The sequence below is a fragment of the Pezoporus occidentalis genome, unplaced genomic scaffold (assembly GCF_034315485.1).
Source record: "Pezoporus occidentalis ecotype Australia unplaced genomic scaffold, CSIRO_AGI_Poc_V1 ctg108, whole genome shotgun sequence".
Classification (NCBI taxonomy): domain Eukaryota; kingdom Metazoa; phylum Chordata; class Aves; order Psittaciformes; family Psittacidae; genus Pezoporus; species Pezoporus occidentalis.
In genome coordinates this window covers 365,073-392,912 of record NW_026912865.1, presented here as the reverse complement: position 1 = coordinate 392,912, position 27,840 = coordinate 365,073, and the positions used below count along the sequence as shown (strand labels likewise).

General features: G+C 40.0%; 1 protein-coding gene and 1 long non-coding RNA gene across 3 annotated transcripts in view; both read right to left on the bottom strand.

The window, feature by feature from the left end:
• The window catches only part of ARHGAP5 (Rho GTPase activating protein 5), a 47,929-nt gene extending 34,770 nt beyond the window's left edge, over window positions 1-13,159 (bottom strand). For both annotated transcript variants that reach the window (XM_062623034.1, XM_062623039.1), the window contains exons 1-2: window positions 12,880-13,159; window positions 3,888-3,994 (exon numbers count right to left, since the gene is read on the bottom strand). The gene's annotated coding sequence lies outside the window, so the exon portion shown is untranslated. The remainder of the gene's footprint in view (window positions 1-3,887; window positions 3,995-12,879) is intronic.
• Window positions 13,160-22,978: 9,819 nt separating this feature from the next.
• LOC134165851 (uncharacterized) lies at window positions 22,979-27,763 on the bottom strand. The gene is made up of 2 exons (XR_009965659.1): window positions 27,726-27,763; window positions 22,979-27,680 (listed from the first exon to the last, which is right to left on the bottom strand). It is a non-coding gene; the product is annotated as an uncharacterized LOC134165851 (long non-coding RNA).
• Between the last annotated feature and the right edge of the window lie 77 nt (window positions 27,764-27,840).

The window sequence follows — 27,840 nt, the reverse complement described above, 5'->3', positions numbered from 1 at the left end:
ATTTCCTTCTAATATTCAAGAGAGAAAAGAGGTTTTAAAAAGCACTTTTGATTGCTCACTCTGAAAGTGTTTTCTAGGTGTATGAAATTTTACAAATACTTTAAATGAAATCTTAAAGTCACAATTAATTCATGTCAATACTATTTATATTATAAATTTAAAACCAAATAGGCTTTAGGTACCTTTTAATAATAGTTCATACCTATTTTGATAGATCAGTATACTTCCAAAAAAGAAAAACAACCCATAACCAAAACCCCAGATTACTGGTTTTCTTCATAACTTAGGGTGCTAGGCACTAGAAGCATTTTCCACTACAATAAATGCAACACAAAAACTCTAAATCCAACTCAATATTTGCATACACACTTCTAGTCACACTCGTACATCCAGTAGACAGCATGCTTACCTGTGTGACTAACTACTTTTGTGTGCATTTGTAGGTTTGGGTTTAGATTTCAATAACAAAACTTTCGCATAAGAAGCTGTAAAACCAGGAAGTTGCCAATGTGGCTTAGCCACTACCTATCTGCAGAATTACTTTATTTGTATACTAACAGAAAACTGCTTTTAAGGAGAAGTTTCTAACCTGAATTGTACAGAAAAGTACAAATATTGTCACAGAGATACTACATATAGAAAATTGAGACATCTGAGATTTTAAGATTACAACGTACTATTTCTGATGTTTCTAGGAAAAAAAATCAAAAACTTTTAATAACTGCAAACAAAAACTACTATATCTACACTCAAGCTTCCACAGAATTACGTACAAGGTTCCAGTGGCTTTACTGAAGCTGTCTTTGGATATAACGATTCCCACAAACTCTGTTATTAATCAGAAGACTCTGCTTAAATACATACTGCAAATGGAAAAATATTTACTGTTTTAAAAACAATTACGTTATAAGGGAAACAAAAAACTGCATGGCTAGGCCCAATAGGTTGTGTTTAGTGACATGAAAAGTAGTGGAGTACTTCAGGGACCAGTCCTGATGCCAATACTTTTCAACATCTTCATTAATGACTTCGATGATGGGGCAGAGCACACCCACTTGCTGTGGCAAGTTTGCTGGTGACAAAAATGGGAGGAGCAGCTGATACACCAGAGGGTTATGCTGCCATCCAGGGAGACGCCAACAAGCTGAAGACATGGGCTGAAAGAAGCCTTGTGCGACACAAAGTCCTGCATCCAGGGATGAAGGACTACATGTATCAGCATATGCTGGGAGCCAACTGGCTGAAAAGCAGCTTTACAGAAAAGGACCTGGGGGTGCCACCAGACAGCAAGCTGAACACAAGCCAGCAACACACACTTAAGCAAACAGGGTTAATGGTACCCTGGGCAGCATTAGACAAATCACTGCCAACAGGCCAAGGTAGGTGAACCTTCCCCTCTGTGCAGCATCAGTGAGGCCACACCTGATGCACTGTGTCCAGCTGTACACTATAAGAAAGATACAGAGCTACTCGAGAGTCCAGCAAAGGGCCACTAAGCCAATTAGGGACTACAGCATCTCTCATTTAATGGAAGGCTGGGAGAGCTGGGACTATTTGGCCTGGAGAAGAAAAGGCTCAGGGGAGATCTCATAAATGTCTACAAATATTTGGAGGAAAGATGCAAAGAAGGCAGAACCAGACTCTTTCAGTGATGCCCAGTGACAGGACAAAAGGCAATGGGCACAGACTGAATATAGTGAATATAGTTCCTTGAGAAGGAACTTTTTCTCAGTGAGGGTGACGGAACACTGGAACAGGCTGCCCAGGGAGGTTGTGGAGTCTCCTTCCCTGGAGACATTCAAAGCCCGCCTGGACACATTCCTGTGTAACGTTATCTAGGTGTTCCTGCTCTGGCAGGGGGATTGGACTAGATGATCTTTTGAGGTCCCTTCCAATCTCCAGCATACTGTGATACTGTGATACTGTGATAGTGCCATACCAGGAAACACTTTTTTATTGTAAGAGTGACTGAGTACTGGAAGAGGTCGTCCAGAAAGGTTGTAAAGGCTCCCTCATTGGAGATACTCAAGAGTCACCTGGACATGGTCCTGGGCAATCTGCTGTAGGTGACCCTGCTTGAGCAGGGAGGCTGGACAAAATGACCTCAAGAGGTGCCTTCCACAACCTACATTGTTCTATAATTTTGTGAAAATATTTTGATATGAATACTTCTCTCATTTTCTTGGTAAAAAGGCACCTATCACATAGCACTATAAATGAAAGATACAGACTACTGTACTTATATTTGGTTTTACATTTGTGGAGCACAAAATAACAACATAAAAATATGTAAACAAACCTGTAAAAAGCCCTTATATGAAGGAAAAATTATAACAAACATCAATACTGATATTTTAGTCTCAGTATCTCAACTTTAGTCATTGTGTATCTTGCATTCTTAGTAACAATTTGTTGAGAATGATACTGTAGTACTGTCCTTTAAAAAACAAGCGAAACAAAAAACCAACACGTGTAGGATCTGTCACCCAAAAAGCTCTCGAAATCTGCTTTCTGCTTTAATACTTGTAAAACTCATTCAAGACATGAAGACATGCAGCAGTGAAAGAAGTAGGCTGTATTTTTTGAATGATTTTTTGTTTAAATTAGTTTTCTCAAAGGGCACATTCAGAAAAACAACTTGTATTTTAAATTTTGTTTTTACTGTTTCCACTGTGGTTTTCATATTCTTGAAAGACAGAATTTAGAGCTAACAGAAAATGGCTCTGGGAATACAAATACTTACCAAAACTAAATCCTTCATAAGCAGTGTTTATATTACTATAAATAAGCCCAGTTGTTTTTTTCCTACAGCAAAGCTTATCATAGTAGCATCACTCAGACTATTAGAATGAGAAGCTTAGTCAGCACTTCCACTATAAAATGTTTTCTGTTTGCCACAGCACAATACAGATTTGACATGGACTAAACTAGAACACAAAAGCCTTCATCCACAGGATTATTTCATTCAATCAGGAAGACGCTGTCAATTTGCAACTACTTTATACAAAACAATCAATACTTTCAGATACTCTTCATCCTCAAGCAGCAAAGGTCCTTCCTTCTACAGCAATAAATGTTTTGACAAATCAATACATCTTTAAGTGAGGAAGTACAAAGAGTAAGGTGAAATGGGACACCAACAAAGGGAAAATAAACACATTAGTCTCTCACAAATTTCTGACATGGAAGATTTTCACCATAGTGGGATTTGAATCACTACAGATATTTAAAACCAGTGTGGTTTTCTTTTCATTTTTTATACAGTTTCTACTTTGCACTGATTGTACAAAGCAAAGTCACAAATTTAAATCTATGTTAATTAAGTAATAAATCTGGTAAAAAATCTGACATTATAATGACTTCACATTTAATATGTAATCACTATTAAATTGCTCACCAAATGGAAGATTTCTCTTTTCAGTGTATCAGTAATTTAAAGGTACTTTATAGTATTGTACAGGTTTGAAACATACATACTGAAAATTCATGGTAAGTTAGTTCAATTATCTGGCTTTAATCTGCCTAATTCTATTACAACAAATTGAAAACACTCCAAGTCATCACTCCCCTCCCCCTTCATCTTTGTTACAGATTCAGAGGAGGGGCTGTTTGATTTCCCTAACTAATTTAAATCTTCAAATTTAAAAAAATAGAGCATTTCTATGTTTAAATACAAAAATGCTGGAGAACTAGAGAAGACACAAAGCGTATGATATCACTGCAGGAAGAATCTCTGACCTTCTACAGTCAAACCATAGGACCTTGTCTCTACAGGCTGTCAGATTTCCAAAGGCAGCTATAAAGAAAATAAGGTGCAACATCTTGTACTTATTCACCCTCCTCCCCCCTTAAAAACAAGATTATGAAGACCTAAAGCCCAAACTCACCCTTCGGAAACCAAGGTGCAAAGCAAGATGATTATCCTGCTGTGATCTTCCTGCAGTAATGTCACACATTTAAACAGTGTCCTTCAGCAAGTCCTTCCCTGAGGGATCTGAAACCAAAAAGTCAGATTCGTTACTAATTTCAAAATCATAAATGCAGAGGCAGCAATCAGAGAAGGTACAATACTGCACCTATGCATGAAGATTGTTTTCCTCATTTTAAACCCATAAACAGAATCAAGAGCTCAGGCTGGTCTTCCTCTAAACACAGGGGATTTAAATCCTGTAGGCACAGCTATTAAAACTTGGGACAGAGAAGGCACAATTTTTAAGTAATTATCTACAATTTCATAAGTTCAACTTGGTATTTTAACAATAGCTAGGTTGCAGAAGCCTATTCTGAAAAATAAATGAATATAGCAAATTAATTCTATGATTCTACAGTGTCTCAAGTAACACAAATTGTGAATATAAACATCTGATCACTTGTAGAAGAACTTGGAATTTTAAGATAACTAGAACATAGTTTCATAACATGAGGTTTGTATCGTCAGTATTTACAAAATACATAAAATGAATGCATGTCTAAATACATGTACATATATTTTATTACTAAGAGAAAAAGTACAGTCTACCTCAAACCCTTCTTATCTTTAGTACAGCATTTCTAAATTAAAAAAAGCCTCACAGGCTGTGACAAATCAGAAACTGAAAGCATAATTATACCTGAAGATTGTGAATTCACAACTAAGATACAAATTCTTAGTATAACCTTGATAAGTGTGATTTTAACTGAGGAATGCTGCTACAAAGTAACAAAAAATGGAACTCTCTTCAGTGAACTTCTTCAGTTTGCATCCACACAAAACCCAGACTTTGCATGTCAGGGCAGTGATGAGTATTTTAGGAGGTGGAAAAGAACTCGAGGCACTTACACCAGATAGTGATGTAAGCCACTTTTAACTAAGGAAAGGTGTCATTTTTAAAGCAAGATGCAGCACTACGTTGTGTATGTGCTAAACATAACATAGAGTATGGCAGAGTTTTTCCTTGATTTGTCAGTTACAATTTTATTCACTAGTAATTCCACTTTGCTTTGGGAGTAACAGAGGTAATCGAAAAAGTCTAAGCTTTACTACCTTCTTAGTAACTTTTACTTTTCATAACTTCTTTTGGACAAAAAAAAAGTGTAATCATAGTGATGAGCAATATACCAGTACGACAATACTGTAGTTCTCATCTTGTGGCACCAAACACCACCAAAATCATTAGACAGAATCATAGAATCATAGAATAGTTAGGGTTGGAAAGGACCTTAAGATCATCTAGTTCCAACCCCCCTGCCATGGGCAGGGACACCTTACGCTCAATCATATCACCCAAGGCCTCGTCCAAACTGGTCTTGAACACTGCCAGGGATGGAGCATTCACAACCTCCCTGGGCAACCCATTCCAGTGCCTCACCACCCTAACAGGAAAGAATTTCCTCCTTATATCCAATCTAAACTTCTCCTGTTTAAGTTTTAACCGTTACCCCTTGTCCTGTCACTACAGTCTCTAATGAAGAGGCCCTCTCCAGCATCCCTGTAGGCCCCCCTTCAGATACTGGAAGGCTGCTATGAGGTCTCCACGCAGCCTTCTCTTCTCCAGGCTGAACAGCCCCAACTTCCTCAGCCTGTCTTCATACTCCAGCACTGGAGGTGCTCCAGTCCCCTGATCATCCTCGTGGCCCTACTCTGGACTTGTTCCAACAGTTCCATATCCTTTTTATGTTGAGGACACCAGAACTGCACACAATACTCCAGGTGAGGTCTCACAAGAGCAGAGTAGAGGGGCAGGATCACCTCCTTCAACCTGCTGGTCACACTCCTTTTGATGCAGCCCAGGATACGGTTGGCTTTCTGGGCTGCAAGCACACACACTGAAGCCGGCCCATGTTCATTTTCTCATCAACCAGCACCCCCAAGTTGTTCTCTGCAGGCCTGCTCTGAATCTCTTCTCTGCCCAACCTGTAGCTGTGCCTGGGATTGCTCTGACCCAGGTGTAGGACCTTGCACCTGGCATGGTTAAAGTTCATGAGGTTGGCATCAGCCCACCTCACAAGTGTGTCGAGGTCCCTCTGGATGGCATTCCTTCCCTCCAGCGTATCAACTGAACCACACAGCTTGGTGTCATCGGCAAACTTGCTGAGGGCACACTCAATCCCACAGGGCACACTCAATCCCACAGGATAGCAGCCAATCAGCCCTGCACTAAGCCTGGCCTAGCTGCAAAGCTAAACTCAACCGCTCGAAAGAGAAGATGGGAGGTAAGTCACACTCCCTGCCCTTACCTCCTAGCTGTGGCACTCCACTTTGTCCACAGCTTACGTGAGCAGAGCAGATAGTTGCGCATGAGAAAACAGATTATGGGACTCTGAAGAAGAGTACATGGAAGAGCAGATAGACTAAAAGAAAAGCCTCTGCCTGCAAGAATGCATCTGGGGCTTGGGGAAAAGTAACATCAGCCACTTTGTAAGGCACGCTGCCACAAGAGAAAGCTCAAAGACAGGTCCCCACAAGATCCCCTAAAAGCATTAAGAAGCCGCAGAAAGCCCTATTTCCAGACATGTCTCCCAGAGTTTTCTATGCAGAATTCTAAACATTAGCATAGAATACCATATTATTAGCAACTAATAAATACTAAAATAATCACCTATCATTATTTACAAATTGTGATTACACAATTCTTGTAGAACTTGTAGATGTATCCATACCTAAGAAAAATCACTTACAAATAAATCTCAGTATTTCTGAATACCTTCAGAAATTGCTTTCTGAATCTAAAAATGTTTACCATCTTCAGACCTAACAAGGCTGAAGCAGAAATGTTGTCTAGAAGACTCTACAGAATTACTCATGACCAACAAATATTTAAGCAGCTGCAAATAATGCCAACAGTCAAATAAGAGTGGCTTCCTTTACTCACTCTGTAATGTTGTCTAGATGCAACCATTTCCAACCAGTATTTTTCAGGGTTAGTTTCAATAACCATAGCTATGTGACAATGTCTGCAAAAGGGCCCTCATAGTCTGCAAGGTATACAAATACACTAACAGAAAGTTACTGTGACCAACATAGCAGATCACAAAGTAAAACAGTCCTGGGTTCAACCATAGCAGTCATTTTTCTCCTCCTTAGCTGGTACAGTGCTGCGAGTTGCCTTCACATTCTAGGAAGGGGGGCGGGAAGTGAGCAAGTGGCTGCGTGGTTCTGGCTTACTGGGTTCTGAGCTACCAGCTGGGCTTAAACCAGGACAAAAATCAAACTCACTGAAATGTTTTGTAGGATGACTTTTGAATGCACAATACTTTCAAGTACCAAAGACCATGATTCCAAGGAACTTTTAGTTCTGGATTCATGTTATTGCTGACAGTAAGGTTTTGTACCAAGTCATCCCTCTCTTCACACTTTTTAAGAACCAAAACTTGGCACTGGAAAATATTGAGTACGGTATCCAAATTCTAAGACCCATCAGCACATCAGTAATTACAGCTCCACCCAAAACATATCCAAATAACAACCATTTGTACTTCAAGAACAGTTACAAAAAAATAAAAAATAAAAATCTGTTGATGTAGCTTTATGTAATGTTGTTACTTCTCATTCAGTATTTACCAAGAGGTATCTTTCTCTCTCCAACAAGCATAAGAAATCTCTTCAGATCTAAATCGTTTTTCGAAACTAAAACAGGTATGGAGAATACCAATATCATCAACAATTTCAATTCAACAAAGTCTGTTGACATTCTAGCCACTTAATGTGTCCTGTCCTCTTTGCTAACATGGCCTTCTTGTCTTCACAAATGCTGGCAATCTTACTTAAGTAACCATATTTGTAATCTTATTTTCAAGTAAGGGTAAATACAATACCCCCTGGTAAAATTCTGAAAATACAGCAAGTACCACCCAACACTAGGGAACAAAGATTCAGATTGGGTACCAGGAAATAAGATCAATCAAGCAATAACAAGATTGTAAAGGACAATGCCTTGAAATGACTTCAACAGTGATACTCTGACTGAAAAGGAATTCAGTTTAAGTGGTACAGTGATTAGTCATGCTAGGTAAATGAAGGATGAGAATGGATTTCCCCAACCACTGTTCATTTCAGATTCATCCTTTAGGGATGGCCATCATACTAACTGAATATAATTCTTCGCACACAAAAGCAAAGTAATAAATTTATAAAAAGAGGGAAAAAAAAACCAAACTGCCCAACATCATATTACATATTAATGCAATAGTGTGCTTAAAAACAGAAGTTCAAAGTTCTTAGTTCTTATTATGCTCACTAAAGTTCTCCTATTAATAACAATACTCTGAGGACCACCAGTGTATTACCCAAAATTAAATCAAGGCCTAAACTTTATTCCTAAATTCAAAACAAAACACAATTCTTTAGTTGGAATCTAGCATTCCAGGGGCATCTATTATCATTACTGCTGTTCACAAAAAATAAGGGAAAAAAAAAGGAAAAAAAAAAAGGAAAAAAAACCCCGACACCAACCTACACAAATTAGATCAAGGTGCAAGAAACGGGTAAACTGCAAAAGTTCAAATTATCGGCATTGATAATAATTGATAAGTGCAAACTTAGGCCTCTCAAGTTACTTATCTACAAATTTCCAAATATCTGAGAGTATTCAATATAGTTTCAAAGCCTGTATTTTAACAGGAAATGAAAAAGTACAAGTTTATAAGAAAAATAAAATCTTAAATTCTTTTTGCCCAGAAGATCCTACTAAAGACATGCACAGTACTCACAGAAGTTTCTTAGTGCAAGACTACCTACCAGGCTTACTTACAAAGTTATTCAGGAAGAGCACAAATGAACTAATGGAGAAATTTTACATAATGGATCCAAAAAAGGATTGATAAAAGCATAAGAAAAAGAAGCAGATGAGGAAAGACAGGTCAAGGTAAGGACAGAAAAAGGGGTAAACTGCATTTCCTGCAAAAAGAAAATCACCACCTGGTTTCAGCAACTTGAACAAATTTCACTGATGCACTTATCTGGATCATTTCATGTTATTCTGCTTCATGAGGAACTGTGATACAGAATCCAGGACCTGACACCATTAAGTTTTGAGACTTAATTCAAACAGTAGTTTGTTATTTGACCTTGTACAAGGCATATGTGTAATTTCTACCTGTGTAAAATGAGAACTCTGGATAGCACTTCTTTTTTTAAATTATGACTTAGGCATGTAAAAAGGCATATGTAAGCAGCAAATACTATTCTGTATAATAATTAGCCAACTTAACTAAATTAATGCCAAGATGAAACAAGATGCACATTTCCAAAACTGTGCATAGAATGATAGAATAGTTAGGGTTGGAAAAGACCTTAAGATGATTTAGTTCCAACCCTCCTGCCATGGGCAGGGACACCTCACACTAAACCATGTCACCCAAGGCTCTGTCCAACCTGGCCTTGAACACCACTAGGCTTGGAGCATTCACAGCTTCCTTGGGCAACCCATTCCAGTGCCTCATCACCCTTACAGTAAAGAACTTCTTCCTTATATTCAATCTAAACTTCCCCTGTTTAAGTTTTAACCCGTTACCCCTTGTCCTACCACTGCAGTCCCTAATGAAGATTCCCTCCCCCGCATCCTTATAGGCCCCCTTCAGATACTGGAAGGCTGCTATGAGTTCTCCACGCAGGTACTGGTTTCACTGTTTTAAATGCAAGCATTCTTTTACTATGGTTGTATGTGAACTGACACAGAATGTGTGGGAATCGCAACTCAAAGAAAAGAAACAGCTCTAATTGACCACACAATGCAATGTGCAGAACTAACCACAGATTAACTTTCTGACTTCTGATAGGTGTTAGTAACTAGAAAAATATGGTTACTACTCAAATCAAAACAACTTTACTACAATGGCTTCAGATTTTCCTATGAGGAATTCTGAACTTACGTTTCTTTAATTAAACATAAATATATGAAAGCAATGAGAGGGCTCAACCAATAATCTGTAAAATGTAATGCCCTTAAAAGTACTTTTTAAAACTCATGAAAAAAAACACAAGAATAATCCAGTTCACTTGCACTGACCTTTAGGCTACAAATTCACAGGGGTTAGGGAAGAAGAAAAAAAAAAAGGAAAAAACAAACAAAAAAGAACTAAGAGTTAACACTGTTAGATTTTGTGTGCCCATTAAGATCGAGTAACACAGATATGGGGGAAAAAAAAACAAACCCTGGCAGTCCTAATACGGAATTCCCACCGTTACTGAGACAACTTAAAACCTAACCACTAAACTTTTTCTTACAGTCCGGAGCACGGTGCAACGCTTCAAACCGGTCAGCTCCTGCGCTGACTTCAAGCACCTGGTTGCAAGGGTTAGAGCAGCCGCGCCACTGGCGGGAGGCGGGACGGGCCACCCGGGACCCGCACGCGCGCGCTCAGCCCCCTAGCGGCGGCACCGCCGTCACCGGCAGTAGGAGCTCCCGCCGGTGCGGTGAGCCCTGCCGAGCCACGCAGGATCCCTCCACAGCATTCCTTTCTTATCATGCTGCAAGAACGCACCGCGGGCTTTACTCCCGTAGGTACGTCGTATTCGTAAAGGTGCCCGCTTCCAGCTCCTCACCCACACAGCCATGCCAGCAGAACTTCATGCCGAGCATTTGGCTTTGCAAACATCCATTCCTCCAGCAAAGGTCAGAGTTTCACCTCTGAAGGATGCCTTGTACATGCAATTCGAAGAACACACCACATACTAGTTACTCCAGTAAAAGAAGTGATGTGGAGTGTTTTGAAGTTTTACACAAAATATTCCTGAAGCATGCTGGTACGTGGGATTTACCTTCTCCTACAAAAGTACTTTTGGAAGTCTTCGGATACCGTCAGCATCCTTTTAATACCTTTACTAAACCGAATGGAATTATTTTTGCACCATCTACTCAAATAATAAATCCCAAAGGGGAAGCTTACACAGAACAACCTATTATTACGATCAGTGCTCGTCTTTCCTACAAAGTCTGCACATGGAAAAACACCTACAGCTTTAGGAAAGCGTATTTTACCTTTAACCTCAGAAACACGTGTAACATTTCATTCTGTTAGTGCTAAATACAGCATTTTAAAACAATTCAGTCTGAGCCTAAAGTATTTAATTGGATTATGTTCCATATGCAACCTTGACTAAAACAAAGTCCAATACCGGGGAGTGGTAGGCACTTGGTTGCCATTATTTACATTTACAATTCTACCAGCTGCTTTAGGTAGGGATACTTTAAAAAACGCATGCCATTTAAGCTCAGTATGTTCCGAGCTTAAAAGCAACTTGTTATACTGAAACACGCTAGTGATAATGTAACAAAGCTTAAACAATTTCTGATACTTTAAGTACTGAAGACTCTTTTAAAAACTACTGCTCTTTACATTATACTTCTAAGCTCTAGTAGCACTGAGCTTCAGTAGTGTACTATAAATAGAATTTTAAGGATTTTAACACTTCCTAAAAATAACTTCCAAAGCAGCACAAAGGAAAGCAAACCCTTATAAAAGTACATCTGGTTTAGTATCTGTAACATGCTCATTTTACTTATGTACTAATAATTTTAAGTATGGCTGGGTTTTTTGAGAAAGCACTTAACTCTGGCCACTGATGTCACTGCTGAAAACAGCCATCATACCAGAGAACCTTAGGAAGGTAAGACAGTACAACAGAAGATAAGCTACCTATTAATTCTTCATTCATTTGTGAAATAAGCATACAAGAATCAGTGTTGCAACTGGCTTCAGTACACAGGTTTAAAATGGACGTCCAAATGACCAGCAAACGCTGTTCCCTCTACTGTTTTTACTCTGCAGCGTAGAGTTTTTAAATTTCTGTCAAGGATCTCTATTAAGAAAAAGAAAGAAAATCCTCCAGTTATCTGCATGACACTAAACTAAAGAATACACACATACCCCCACAGGCCTATTTTGGTCTAGATTAAAAACGTTTCCCTCCTACTTATTAAGGAAATATTCCATGCTGGTATCAAAACCGACACAGAAGAGGGGAAAAAAGGGGTACAGAAGAAGGGTGGGGTGTATTCTGAAGGGAAGGTGACAAGTACATCTTCCTTTTATAAGCAAATGCTCTGTCTTCTATTTTTAATTAAATCACTGTTTTATACTCCTTATGTCCTATATTTGCAACACCATAGCATTATATTTGTATGTCTCTGGTGCTTCCCTTAGGTGGAGAGAGTCTAAAGGTTATGCTGGCTGGAGAGATTCAAAATGCTTGAAAGCTGCAACACTGCAACTGGCTACCCTATTTCAAAGCCTTAAAATCCACCTGGTGGAAAAACAGAAATGCACACACATCATTAGGAGCGTGAAGTTTTCTGAAATTTAATATCGAGCAATATTTGAAGGTGAAAGGAAGGAGGAGAGAAATTGACAACTGTTCAAATTTAGTAGAGAACGAAAAGCGTAGAGATGATAAGAATGAGTACAAGAAAGCAATGAGGAGGAAAAGAAGTACAGAGAAAGGAGAACAGAAGGAGGGAGGAAAAGGTGGTGGGAATGTAAGAAGGGAGGAAGCTAAAGGAGTCGGGGGAAGAAGGGAATGAGGAAGGAAGAAGAGAGGAGCAGGGAAGCTCCCCTTCCTGCTTGCCTTCCTCCCTCCCTGGAGAGCCGTGACCAGCTGGCAGCCTCGTACCGCAGGCTCAGACCCTCCCATTGCTCAGGCCTTCATCACCTGTCTGGGACCAGGCACCCGGCTCTCTGCCCTCCCCGCCTTCCCTCCCTCGCGCGGAGGGGGCCGACCGAGGGGAGGAGGGGGGCCGGCTCCCCTCTCCCCACGCCAGCCCCGGCCCTTTGAACTGGTTACAGCCAGCGGCCGCTGCACCAGCTCGCCGGGCTACAGCCGCTTCCTCCCCCCGCTCCCCTTCCGCCTGCCGAGCCCGCCGGGCCGGGCCAGCTCCCACGGGACCGGATTCCTCCCCTCACCTCGCGCCGTCGGGATCCGGCTCCTCGGCGGCGGCTGGAGCGGCAGCATTCCCGGGACGCTCTCTCCACGCCGGCACCCCCAGCGGCTTTTCCTCCCCGCGGGGCTCTCTCCACACTCCGGCCCGCAGCTCCCGAGCGCTCCCGGCCGCCGCAGCCCCAGTCCCACCTCTCCGCTCGCTCCCCGGCGCTCTCGTCTCAGTAATGGCGGCCGCCGAGCCTCCCCGGCTCTCGCTTCGCTGACGGAGTCTCTCTCTCCCCCTAACTTTACCTCAGCAGCTTCTCTCCCCTCCCCCCTCCCTCCCTCCCTCCCGCCGCCGCGGCTCAGCGCGCGCCCGCCGGGCCAGCTGCGCGTGCGCGGGGGAAGCGCCTCTTCTTCCTGCTGCCGCTGGATTCCCCGGGAAGCCTGGGAGAGCACGCGCGCCGCCCCTCCCCGGCCCGTGCGGGAGCGCGCGCGCGCGGGCGCCTTGCGTGTGCCCCGGTGGCCGCGTGGGCACAAGCGCGGAGTCGCCAGGCGGCGGGTCGCAGGTTCTAGTCCCGCTTACGGACGGTGGAGCGGGCCCGGGGCGTCGCGTTCGGGCCTCCCACCCTGAGCGGGAGCGGCTCTGAGGTGTGGCCGCCCGCAGCGCGGGGGCTCTGCGGGGGGACAGTGAGGACTAGAGCCTGCCAGCCCAGCCCGTGCTTTGAGCCACCGGCCGTGCCCCTAGGGAAGGGAATGGTGGTTGGCTGGGGTGGGATTAAGACGTGCCCAAAATGCCGCGTTGGTGGGCCCCGCTCCCACCTCTTCACTCTTGCCAGGCTGCAGGTAACTTTTTCACAATGTTTCCCAGGTTTAGCCAGTGTAACACAACACTTGTTTCGGTTTTTAATCATTAAAAAGCAAGGACGGGCAGCAGCCCCTGCTCTGCGGCCTGCAGGTATAAAGTTCACCTGCGCAGGGGATGTGGGACATGGCTCCGCAAACACCAACCACCTTGACAATTTAGGAGTGGGATTAAGCAGCCCACTGTAATGCACGCTTATCTTCCATGTTATCCCCACGTGCCGCCATGTTTCAGGTGGTGAGTGGGAGGTGGAATCCCTCTCCTGCTCCCAGAGGCCTCCAAACCCTCTCAGAGGGTTGTAGTTAAGGCCTGTTAAACACTCATGCAGTGATGGTGGCCAATACAGGTACTTGTGCTTCTGCCTTTGGAGCTGGGATTGTTTCCACCGGCAATGATAGGTGAGGCATGGGATGCAGCGAAAAACTAGCAAATTGGTGCTAAACTGTTCTATCCAGTGCAGGGGACAGAGCATCTCTGGGCATCATGCACGTACCCCTTATTTCTGCATGCACAGAAATGCATATTCAATGCATCATTTATTACTAAAGATCATTTTCATGTGTGAACACAAAGGAACAAACTAATATTTTACTCGCAACCTTATTCCTTGCACAGTCCAAGTTTTGAGTATTTTACGTGTAACCATAATATTTGGTAATAGTATGGTTCATTCTATGCAACTTTACGTCTTGCAGGCACCTCTGAAGGTTTTACATCTGAAAATTAATTGAAAGGTTTTAAAAGAAAAAAATAACACACACACAAAAAAAAATAAAAAAAAAAAAAAAAAAACAAAGCAAAGCAAAGAAACACTGGCTAAGCAAGCCTAAAATCAGAACTTAATTTTAGTTGCCTCATTTTGAGTTTCTTGGGGCGTTTGTGGGGTTGGTTGTTTGGTGTTTTTTTGTTTAAAATACGTATCTTGGGGTATTAAAGCCTCATTTCACATGGCCAGAATTAAAACCTTATACTCAGATTAAAAAAAAACAACAAAGTTTTGAGGTTTCTTGGCTTAGTAAAATAGAATTTTAAAGGAGTGAGATCTGTACCCTTCTGAAACTTTTCAGACATATTAATTACCTTAAGCAGTTAACATTACATAGCATAAAGTCACATCATGTAGAAGAGCTTCCATGTAGAAAACCTCTAAGGTAGTAATTTATTGTCTCACTTACTTTGATCCTGATCTGAGTCAGTCAAAAACATCCCAAAACCTCAGCAAAGCGAGTAAGCTCACATAGGTGTAGATAAAAAAAAAAACAAAAATAATAGTTAATGAAGCAGGCCATGAGCTTGTGAATAGCAGGACACCTTTCCCAGCAAGCTCAAAACTGAAGCATGCAAGGACAGCCAGGAGTACTTCAGTTAGAAGCAGATAGCAAGGCCATTAGTTACAGGGAGGGTAGAGGTACTCTCTTCAGAAGGGTGCACAGCGACCGGATGAAAGGCAACAGGCACGAGTAGCTTCCTATGTTATTAGTCTCCGGTTGACACACCATCAGCTCCAAAAGCAGTCCTTGGTGAAAGAAAAGAACAAGTTTCCAGGCAGAATTAGATCAGCTAATTCTTCTTCCTCTGACCCTACACAATCCCCCCAAAAATTAACATAATAAAGGAAAACTGTAAAGTCATAAATTGATTTTCATATAGATTTCCTCACTTCAGATCACCACAATTAGAGGAAGCTGATGTGCAGAAAATCCATTTGCTTGTTGCCTTCCAGGAAGCATGCAAAGTTCTGGCAGGTTACAGTAGGCAGCTTGCTATGATTTTGCAGAGCTTATTAAACCCTTTGATTTTGGATAAATCTACAAAAAGTCAAGAATTACGGCCAGCAAACCAGCAAGCAAGGTTATAAGCAGATTTATGACACTGTTTTTCCTAGATTCAATGAAATTTATAAGTTTAATTAACTTATTAATTTAATTTAATATTAACTATTGGGTAGAGATATACAAGTAGCCCATTTCAGATGCATATTAAGAAGACATCCAAGGTTTACAAAGTTTCAAAGGGAAAGTGCTGAGAAAATTGCAAATCCATAAGAAAACAGTAGACATACAGGTAATTTTGTGCCCTTACAAAAGCATAATCAATAGAGCTATAGGGCTACTTAAAGATTTCATGTCACTAATGAAGCTATAAGATAAATAAAAACAACTTGATCAAAGTATTTTTAATTTAAAATTTTATTTAAATACTTGTCAGAAAAAGTCTTTTGAAAAATCTTCTCCATGACTGAGAAGAATACAGGGAGCATAATAACTTAGAGACAGCATAAAAATAAAGTATAATCTGGTTAATAATTTAGCTAGGTTAGTTAAATATACAGAAAGACATTTCTTTTAGTAAATTTTGAGAAACTCAGAAGAAATGTATTAATGATGTGCAACATTTGTTATTTATAATGACTACTGCTATTTGAGCCTTTTCCTGTAGTAGATTTCTCCTTAGAAAGACCCTCATACTTCATAGGCTGGTTATAAACATAAATAAAGTAAGCACTTTCTAGATACCTGGAAGCCTGTGCAAGGTGAGCTAAGAATGGATACTTTGCTTGTCTTTCTTTTTGGAAAGCAGGGCCTTAGGAATAGAAAACAACAGCAGTATCAGCAATCCAACATTTTCCAGCCTCTTTCTGTCTCTCTGTCTCCAAACAAGAGAAAACTTCAGATCTCACTTTCCCCATGCTTCTGGAATCGGGGGATTTCAAACCACAAATCAGATCAGCAATGCACACACTCCTCATGGGTACAGCATTTTCTTAATTGCCTTCACTCTTCCATCATTGCTTTCTCTACCCCACCTGGAACTGCAAAGCAAGCAATATTACCAGTGTACTGAACCAAAAATCAATGTGCTGTTTCTGGTTGTAGAACATGAGATCTGCATGTATTATTTCACCATGAGCTGCCCTTCAGACCTCTTCCCCAGCATCTGTCATTTCTGATGAACTGCCAGGCCTGTCTCACTTCAAGAAGGTACAGTTTGGCATCAAGTTTAAGAATCAATGTTACAGCACCTTCCCTGTGAGAAAATTTTCACACACTTTGAAATTGCACTACTATTTACACTTACGTTAATTCATTTAGATAAATGCATCCACTTACTAAGAGATCCACATCACTGAATAACTCCACGGTGTTAAGGGGAAAGTTCACCAGCATTACTGGTTTCCTGATTATCAGTACACCTGACAAAGCAAATAGCATGTAGAATATTCCCCTTTCTTTACCTTTCTTCACCTTTCTTCAAATCTCCAACCTTGTTCTTGTTGGGGGTTCAGGTTTTGGGGTTGTGTTTTTTTAAACAAGCATTTTATTAATTTTTATGGATAAAATTGATCACCATTTTTTATACATTTGGGTGATCTACCATTTCAAAAGGAACATTAGGAGCATGATCAGTGATTGCACTGAACCTGGTTTATCTAAAACCAAGGATTCTTCCCTGCAATACTTTTAAGGATTCTTCACATAAATACAGAAAACTATTAATAAACAATCAATTAGCCATAGATCACTCTTTGGGTTTCTAGAAGTCAATTATATTGGAAATAAATTATGGAAGATTTTCTTCCCTTAAAGTTTTATTCACATTTTGTGCAGCAAAATGCTGTTCTATCTATTGAAAACCGACATGTAAATAAATCTTTGAATACATCAATGCACTGCTTTATACAAGTTGCCTGTACGCAACATTGTTATCTAAAATCATAATTTCACTTAGTGATTGTGTAAAGCATTCGACACTGGCCCACACGACATCCTTGTCTCTAAATTGGAGCGATATCAATTTGATGGATGGACCACTTGGTGGATAAAGAACTGGCTGGATGGCCACACACAAAGAGTTGTGGTCGATGGCTCCATGTCCGGCTGGAGACCAGTAACGAGTGGTGTCCCTCAGGTATCGGTGTTGGGACCGGTCTTGTTTAACATCTTTGTCGCTGACATGGACAGTGGGATTGAGTGTGCCCTCAGCAAGTTTGCCGATGACACCAAGCTGTGTGGTTCAGTTGATAAGCTGGAGGGAAGGAATGCCATCCAGAGGGACCTTGACATGCTTGTGAGGTGGGCTGATGCCAGCCTCATGAAGTTTAACCATGCCAGGTGCAAGGTCCTACACCTGGGGCAGAGCAATCCCAGGCACAGCTACAGGTTGGGCAGAGAAGAGATTCAGAGCAGGCCTGCGGAGAAGGACTTGGGGGTGCTGGTTGATGAGAAAATGGACATGAGCAGGCAGTGTGTGCTTGCAGCCCAGAAAGCCAACCGTATCCTGGGCTGCATCAAAAGGAGCGTGACCAGCAGGTCGAAGGAGGTGCTCCTGCCCCTCTACTCTGCTCTTGTGAGACCTCACCTGGAGTATTGTGTGCAGTTCTGGTGTCCTCAACATAAAAAGGACGTGTAACTGTTCGAACAAGTCCAGAGGAGGGCCACGAGGATGATCAGGGGACTGGAGCACCTCCCGTATGAAGACAGGCTGAGGAAGTTGGGGCTGTTCAGCCTGGAGAAGAGAAGGCTGCGTGGAGACCTCATAGCAGCCTTCCAGTATCTGAAGGGGGCCTATAGGGATGCTGGGGAGGGACTCTTCATTAGAGACTGTAGTGACAGGACAAGGGGTAACGGGTTAAAACTTAAACAGGGGAAGTTTAGGTTGGATATAAGAAGGGGTGGTGAGGTTTAGGTTGGATATAAGTTAGGGTGGTGAGGCACTGGAATGGGTTGCCCAGGGAGGCTGTGAATGCTCCATCCCCGGCAGTGTTCAAGGCCAGGTTGGACGAGGCCTTGGGTGATATGATTGAGCGTAAGGTGTCCCTGCCCACGGCAGGGGGGTTGGAACTAGATGATCTTAAGGTCCTTTCCCACCCTAACTATTCTATGATTCTATGATTCTATGATTCTATGATTCCTGTGTCATGAATATTAATAAGTACTTTCTTCTCATTCCATGGCTTCACTATGGTTTGGTTAAGTGCAAGTGACAGAACCATCATTCTTTCCACACATATAAAAAAATCAGGTAGCATCCAAAGGTTTTTTGTTTGGGTTTGTTGGTGGGGAATTGGTTTATTTATTTTTTTTCTCCCCACAAAATCCATTATTTTAGATGATGTTGCATAATAGTGTGCCGCATGTAAGCAAACCATAGGAAAGGGAACTGAGCCTGGTCAGTATCTCAACTACTACTTCACACATTTCTTTGTCTTCTTATAGATGCCAGCACACCAAATTCTTGTCATCCTAATCACTCTCTATGGTCCAGCACAGACCATATTTCTATGTACTATTGGAAAAATATTCACTTCATAGGAGTGAAAAAAAAGAAGCTGTTTTGAAGGGGACTTTGAGCAGAGCATGTTGTACAAGAAAGCTCTTTCTTCTGTCCCCCTGTATTCCTGAGCAGGGCTCAAAAAATTCTGCTCGTGAATGAATAATAGACTGAATTCTGCCATATAAAAGAAGTTGTCCCATTATTTAAGTTGGATCAAAACATCCCTATCACACACCAATACAGAAATGACAGCTACCAAATCTGCATAATCAGTTCTTTGTGCCATGATTCCCTACCTTTTTCTAAGCCACGCTACATTCCACTCTGCCAGTATGGAGCCCATGACTTCTCAGGACTGGAAAATCCCTGAGGAGTGCAGAAAGATCCAACAGAACATGGGAAAGAGACAGTGTGCAAAGGCAGGGAATCCATTTCTACTTCTAAGAATTAACTGGAAAATTAGCCATACTCATTACATATTTTAGTTTAGAAAAAGAAAAAAAAAAGCCTTTCAGGAGGATAAGTTTAACACTTCTTTTTATGCTAATAAAACCTAAATACTAACACTAAACCTCAAGGAGAGAGCTATTGCCTAGCTCAACAAAGAGAGAAATAGCTGGCTGTTTCAGTTTGGTATTTTACTTAAAATGAGACAGTTTTAATTCCTGCTCCAAACCCCTGACTGCTGTAGCCCAGCTTCACAGAAGCCTTGGCTTCAGCAGAGCAGTGGGCCACCCACAGGACCCTGCACCCTTTGCTGGAGGCTTGCAGCAGGAACGCCCTCAGCATCCTCTTCAGCTGACAGAGGTTACTGCTGTAACCCACACAGGTTTGGGTACCAGTTCCTATGGATTTGCTGATGATACTTCATTTCAGTACAGACATCAGTCTGATGAAGGGAGAGGAGGATAGATTTTTATAAACAACACACCTTCTATTGCGTACTTGCTTGTTGAAATCAGTGAGTGAAGCATTGAGGGCTGCTGCGAAGAGATTAGACTTATCACAGGTGAACAAGAAGAGGGCTGCGAGGAGGAGATACCAGAAAAGACTTCTGGGGTCAAGGTCATAAAGGAGGCTTGCTTTTGCAATCATCATGTCTCCCTGTGTGCTTTCAGACAACTCAGGCTTTTCTGTATAGGGGCAGATTGGTTGTAGGATTAAGGGGAGGAGAGTTGGGAGTAAGAAGGTTTTCTTTCTTAGCTTTCTGCTAAGTAATTAGTATTGATACGTTTTTGTTTCTGATACCTCAGGGATAACAGAGCTTTAGGAAATGGGTGGATTTCAGTTGCCTGTTTGCTTTACAGCTATAATAGAGCATTTCTAAAAGGGGGAAAAAAAAAAAAGGTGACAAATGTGCCTCGGGAGAGGTGATGGAAAATATTATGATGCTAGTCAAGATGATTGCAAACATGGTAATGCTGAAATGTGTTCAGCTGACCTAACTAAGCATGAATAATACATCGCTTCATTTGACTACAATATTACTGGTCAAATTCCAAACATATCAAGGTGATTTCAGTAACCAAGTTGTAGTATCAGATACTAACAGTTTAGATGTTACAAGGAAAATATGCAAAATATTATGTTTCTAAAGAAACAATACTAAGCATTGTGTTTCAAAGCAGTCTTACTTATAAGGCAAGCACCTTTCCTTCTCTAATAAAAAGTTATCAAAGACTGGCTTTTTTTTTTTAATATCACAAGATAATAAAATAAGAACCGTTTCCTCCAAATTGCAAATATTTGAGGAGATTTAAAGTCAACAAACTCTATGGAAAGGAGCAAGGCAGGTATTCATTTTACCAACAGATTACAATTAGAAAGTGACGACACCATTGATCATATTGACTTTTACTACTGAAACTATCCTTGTGAAAATATTATTCTTAATTCAAAATTATCTTGAAGAGCAAATCTAATAGAATTAAAGAATCTTCACCAGCTACCAAGAAGTTGATTGTAGGCTGCAATACTTTCACAATAATTTACAATTATAGGGCTGTACCTCCCTGTGTCCTCACTCCCTAGATGTAAAGGGAGACCTAGGAAAGAAGTATACTGGAGATGACTGTCAGATTGGAGAGGCTGAATAAGCTTCTGTTTAGTATATATGTCAGAATCCTGGGCAAAGGCAAACAAATATCAGCTCTGGAAATCTACGGTTTGTGGGTATGTGTTCTGTTTTTTCATCAAAAGTGTATGTGTCTCTTTTTTTTCAGCCTGAGGAACAAAGAACAGCCATTATTTTCATCATAGGTGCTAATTGCCTTCAATAGATACACAGTTCTGTTCTTTTGCCCAGTAGTATGAATCCAGTATACAGTCAGATGAGACTGCATTAGGAGAATTCAGCCCAAGCCCTGAGTAAGTTAACAAAACATTAGGAATATTTACTCCCAAAACTTGGATTCTGAACTATGATCTGAAATGGGTTCTATATGACTATGCTGAATACTTTACATCTAAATCACATGTTAAAACACATATTCATTAAAATAGTCAGTTGAGCAAACATGTTTTAAAAGGTGTTTTCAAATAAAAGCCCAAGTTATTATGCACCTACAATAAACAGGAGAAAGGTCTTTTGTTGTCATTGTATAATGAGTTAACAGATTCTTATGAACACATTTAAATACAAATCTAAATTTATTAATGTAGTGGAATTTTTGACATTATGTTGTATACCTCTCTTCTTTAAGGTAATTACTGCCATTAAGTATAAGAGCCCAAATTTGGAAGAAAGATAAAAAAAAAAACCACCTTGGGATCTCTAAATCCGTGGTGTGAAAAATGTGATTTGGTGCCCCGGACAACAGCAAACAAATACAAGTATGGAATATATCTTCTAGAAACCTATTGTTCTTGTGTTCTATTTCTTCACCAGAAGTGTATGTGGCTCTTTAATCTGTGTGAATAGCACAGAACAGTCATGTTTTCATAATAGATGCTAATTGCCTTGAATAGATATGCAATTCTCTCCTTTCACTCAGCGGTATGAATTCAGGATACCAAGCCTATTCTTCCCATTCTCTACATATAGACTTTGCAGTCAAGAGAACTACTCTACTGAGCAGGAAAAACTTATGTGCATTTACATTTATGGGAACTGTCCCAGTAAAGAACAACATAGGCATTTTTCTCATTTGGTGTCTGAAAGCCGTTCTTCACTGTTTTTCAGGCGCACTTTTTCTTGGTGATTTTCTCAGTTCTTATTGTTTCTTCCTCGGTAATTTGTACACTGTCCAATTGCATGATTTTCTATTTATTTGTTTGTTTGTTTATTGGTAGCACTGAGGAAAGTCATGGGATAAATTTTTTATCTGCTTGGTATTAATGGCACAATTCTATTGACTGTCCAAAAACCATAATTTACCTGACTGGGTACTGCAGAAACAAATAGTACCAGAGTGCCTGTGTAGATACGCCGTACTGACAAAATAAGAGTCAGAGGAGAGGTTGCTTTCAGGTATTTCTTTCATATCTAAAATCTTAAAATACTCTTCTAAAAATGACATGTTTACCTAGTTAATATGACAATCAGTGCTTCCACAGTGATATTTTTTCTACATTTCTGCCTTTCCAGTTACACACGTGTGTGCACACTCTCATGAGTGCTACGTCAAATGGTACAGCAACTGGCTGAAAGGCTCTGCTAGGAAGGTTTTGTTACTTAACAGCTGCTCTCCTCCTTTAGCGTTATTCATGAGCCTGCCAACTTCTTCCTCTTCTGACAGTGAATCTGTTGTGCACATGAAAGAGGTATGGCACTCCTCTCTATCTTTGAACACATGAATAAGAGAAAATATGGTGTTTATTAAACAGTAGATAGCATTATTATAATTTTTTACTCTTATAATCCTTCTTTAAATTTCATCTTAGTAAGACTGAAAGGAAAACAGAAAATCTTGCTAAGTGATAGATGCATTTATGAACTGTACACCTTATTACATCAAAAAACTAATATGGCACCAAATTACTTTTGCCATTAGGGGAATTTTTCATTTTAGAAAAAAAAAAAATTGAAAAAAATTAATTAAACACATTCCAGTCATTCTGGATATTTTGAGGTAAATCAAGCATTTGAGCTGTATTCATAACTTTCATATAGATTTGTCTATGTAAGTCATTTAAATTAGAAAAGTGGCAATGATGCTATCTTGTTAAAAAAGCAAAATATTCTTTTAAAAAAAAAAAATAAATCAGCCACTCTTCAACATTCACATGTCTGAAATTTTGGGCACTATAGCTGTAAGGAAAAATATGCACATTCCTCAGATTCTTGCTCACAAAAGTCATCTCTGCTCCTAGGAAAGCTCCTTGGACTTCTGTTGTACCTGGCAACCAAGATAGACTTTTTAACAAAAAGAGTAAAATTATACATAGGAAGTGGTTTCTATTATCAAAAGATTTAATAAACATTATTTACTAAAATACATGGATTTTAAAAAACCCTGCTAAATGTAATTCAATACAGTCCAGAAGTGAAGTAATTAATATTTTATAGAAATGTCTGTATTTCGAGACACATTAATCACACAGATTGCATTTGGAAAGCTGACAAGTTGATTTTGCTTTTTGCCTTACAAAAAGAACATTTATTTTCACTTTTCTGAAAGCGTCATTTCAGCTTTGCTTGAAAAAGAAAAGTAACAGTAAATTTCTAGTTCCAGTTAGATACATTACCTGGAATACTTAGAGTTGATGGGATAGCTAATGGTTGCCTTTTTTCAGAGGCTTGCCAGCTGCAGGGCAGGTAATTTTTTTGCTGAGAAACACCCCACAAGAATCCATCTATGTCCTTTTAGTCTTCACTGGGTTCAACTAAGTTTCCTGTTTAGTCAGTGGTATGTTTGCTGTTAACTCCACCAGGATCTAAATTTCTCCCATCGCGCATGTATATGGTCCATTAACACAATAAAATGCAAGAAATGAGTGGCAAGTAATCCCCAGCAGGGCTGAGGCAAACCTACATCTAGAATACAGCTATAGGAAGGACTCTTGACCAGACACTTACATGGTTTCCCCATCTTACATTGCAATATGCAACCCACTGTGGACAAACAATTAAAAAAATTAACTCTTCTGTCAGCTGCCACAAAACCCTTTCTCAGGGGAGGTAACCACATTCTCTGGCATTTGCTACACCTTTGCATGTCACATGAATTGCTGATATCTGCCTCAGGCTTTTAAAATTTCTTTCAAGAGCACTCTGCGGGAGTTACAATCACCGGTCACGGTACAGAAGCATGTTATTAGTCTTGCCATTAAATTGCTACGTAGAATCAACAAATTGCTTAGGGCCAGATTTAAAAAAATATCAATACATGTATAAAACAGGGCACAAGCCTATCCAGAAAAAAAACATCAACCTACTGTCAGATCACTCTGTGTTCTATTGTGCGGTGCATTCCCTTAGGAGTAAGGAGTCCTAAGGGAAGTACGCATTCTTTTTGGTTTGATTTTTTTTTTTCACTGAGTGGTTACTATGTTCTCTTTCATTTACTCTTATAGTTAAAGTGAGAATACTCTGAAAACAAGATTCTCTACTTCAGCTTTCATAAATCTCAGAAAAATCAAGACCTTAATATAGCTTTCATATTTCTGAGTAAATCAATAAGAAAATCACTACTGATTTTTTTCACTTCCAAAGTTACAAGATGCAACAGAAACTTGAAAGGTTAAGTCAGTAATACTCTAGTTTATCATTTAAATAAATGTAATCCGTCAAATGACTGCTATACATTCTCCTGTGCCAGGTGAGATTTCACCTTGGTTCTTGATAGTTTTCAAAAATACCACAGTCATCTTCTTCAATCTTGTTTTGTAAGTGCATTTTTAATAAATCTTCCAGAAGTATATAAATCGGGGGGGAGGGGTTGAGGGGATTTAAGCATGATCATCTTAGGGCATTTCATTAATGTATATACTATTTTTAAAGCCCTTTACATTTTCAGATAAATGTCAGTAGTTTAATTCAGTTCAGAGTGTCTGTTTATTTTTATGCTGTAATCTAATTGAGCATTTTCACTCCATTTCATTCAGATTCCTTGACTGTTAGTACTACAGATAGAGTGCTACCTTGATATGGATACACAATTTTCAATTTATTTCTTTGAAACATAAGCCCTTTAAATCTCTTTCTTGTTTTCTAATTTAAGTCCTCCAATACGTACTTCCTGAGGCTGAAGAAATAGGTCCAGGCCTGGCATTAAAAGGGATAAACCCAGATCTAAATGCAGCCTGGCTGGGAAGTGCTGCAAAACTCAGTAGTGCTTCCTCAGCATTTTAAATGGTGCATAATTCTGATGAGTAAGCCTTTCTGATATGTGACACAAGCAACATTGAAAATTACTCAGAGATAGGACAAAGCATTCATTTACAGGAATATTTCTTATTGCTGAAAATGTAATTATGGGGATTTTGAAGTAAGGTGGTTCAGCTGCTCAAAATCTCTTGCTTCTCCCCACAATTAATATTTTTAAGTGAGATGATGTCACTTTCAATACACTTTTAAAACAGTAAATTTTTCTTAGATGGTACATTTTGAAAATAAATTGATGGTCCAGCTAGCAGAAATACCATCCTGAAGAACTACTCAACTGTAAAGATTTCCTCGGTCCCTCCATGTACACTGAGGGCTCTGTGAGTGCTTGCTGCTATTGCCCTTTAATATGTTGGCAGTCAGCAGATAGCGCAGAAGTTAGTACTAGGGAAAGTCAGCACAAAGTAATGTAATGTGAGAGGACCTACTATTGCTGTAAATAAAATCCCATTTTGCTGAAAATGAAAATGGTAGTTTCACTTGTCATAACAGAGACCAAAAGACTCTGATTGTCAAATCCAGGGTTTAAGACCAGGACTGTTAACAAATTCCTAGATAGGTCTACATATTACAGAAGAGTAATGACTTAATGCTGCATGTTAAGTATTTTAACAGTACCAATAGCCATCAGCTTGCAGCTGACCACATGAGACCATTGCTATCATAAAATTCAGCCAATTTTGGCAAAATTCTCCTTTTAAAAGGTGAGATGATACTGTGGATGAGTAAAGTAAAGCAATGTTCCAAAGTTCCTCAAACAAATTTTTAATAATCTTTTCCACAACTATTTCTTTTAAAATGCTAATAAAACCGGGTTTCTGGTGGGATTGCTTAAGACCTTCAAGGATCTATGCTGAACAAAGAAAACCTACTTTTTTAAAGTATTAACTTATCACGTAAGGAATTTCTATTCTTGCTTTTTAATCACTTTCAAAAATTATACAAGCCTGTAAAACCACATTCTGATCCTGTCACCTCTAGCAGTTTTTACCCAGTATTTGACATTGACATAGTTTTCACAACTTTATTTTCAAAAATAGAAACAGTGAAAGCCTTAAAAAAGAAAAAATGGAAAAAAATCTGGCTCAAGCATAACCTGCTGAAGACGGTAGCACAGAAGTACACTAACAGAAATGAGCTTAACTAAAACCTTATTTGAACTCTAAATAGGACAATGTTCTTCTATATGTCAAAAAAGTGGTTAGCCCAGGAATTTATGTCTCCCCCCTCATAACTGGCAAGGTAAATAGTAAGAAATGTTTCCTACTGTCTCTGGATCCCTAGAAGAATGTGTAGATTCCTTTCATAAGAGGACTTTTCAAACACAAGTAGAAATGTGACCTTTTCGCTCCTACTTATGGTTTCTATCCAAGAAGTCTTACATCCTCCCAGCAGTACAAAATGCTCAGTAGCTGGTTTTGAGAACACTTCACCTGAGATGCAGGCAACTGTATATTTTTAAGTTCAAACAATTTTTCCTTGCAGCCCCCGTAGCCTGACAGCAGGGCTCTCTCCATGACCTACTGTCACAGCAGTATTTGTCAGGTTGAATTCTTCAGTCTACTAAGCCTGGATTAAAGGGGATCTAAAGGTGTACAAATGACTCGGTTAAGGAGACTTCCTGGCATTGTTCCAGGCACCCCCTGGGAGGCAGCAACCAGTGGCTTCCCCTTCTTCCAGAAGCTACCTGAGGTCAAAGCAAGCCCCAGAACAAGCTAGAAGTCTTCAATAAAAGCAGCAAAATTGCAGATCTTGCAAACCACCACTGATCATGGAGTGAATGACACTCCTAGTTTCATTCCCAAAAATAATCTTGACAAGTCCCTGTGGCAGGGACAGCAAGGAGAGAAACAAAGTTGCCTTTGGCACACCGCAGGATTCCTTCATGTCAAAGGAATTCCTAATAGTACATTTAGTAATGCATTGGAGTTCATGCCATTTTATGCACTGGGGATCTGTTGGGAAGACTGGAAAATGCACATGAAATGTCAACAAAGCTAAACCATTGTTTTTTTTAGTGCCACTTGCTTACCTGGCAAGAGGTGACACAGAAAAGGGATCAAGGTTCATGGCAGATAACACCTGAATACAAGTTCCAGTGTGATGGTTTAAGGTAATCTTTGCACAGGTAGGGAATTACCTGTAGTTATCCGCTCTAGCAGGCCCTGCTTTGAGCAGGATGCTGTTTCAGACAAGGTCTAGAGATCCCTTCCAAACTAAATGATTTTCCAATTTTACAAATATCATTCACTGTAATGACACTGCTAATACTTTGAAACTCATGTTTGCTAATGAAAGTACTAGAAAATCTGTATACCCTTTCAGAATTTGCATTTTAAATCATAATGACTTTGGAAAGAGTTGCAAGCTTGGGCAGAAGTCTGGAAATCCTGTTTAACCCTTTCCTTTTTACTTCTCCAGTGTACATCAGAAACATAGCAACAGCTGACCTGTTTATGCTCTCGACGATTTGGATTTAACTATCTAAATACTGGACTCTTTAGTCTAGTAGTCAAGAAAATAACGATTATAGGTTACTGA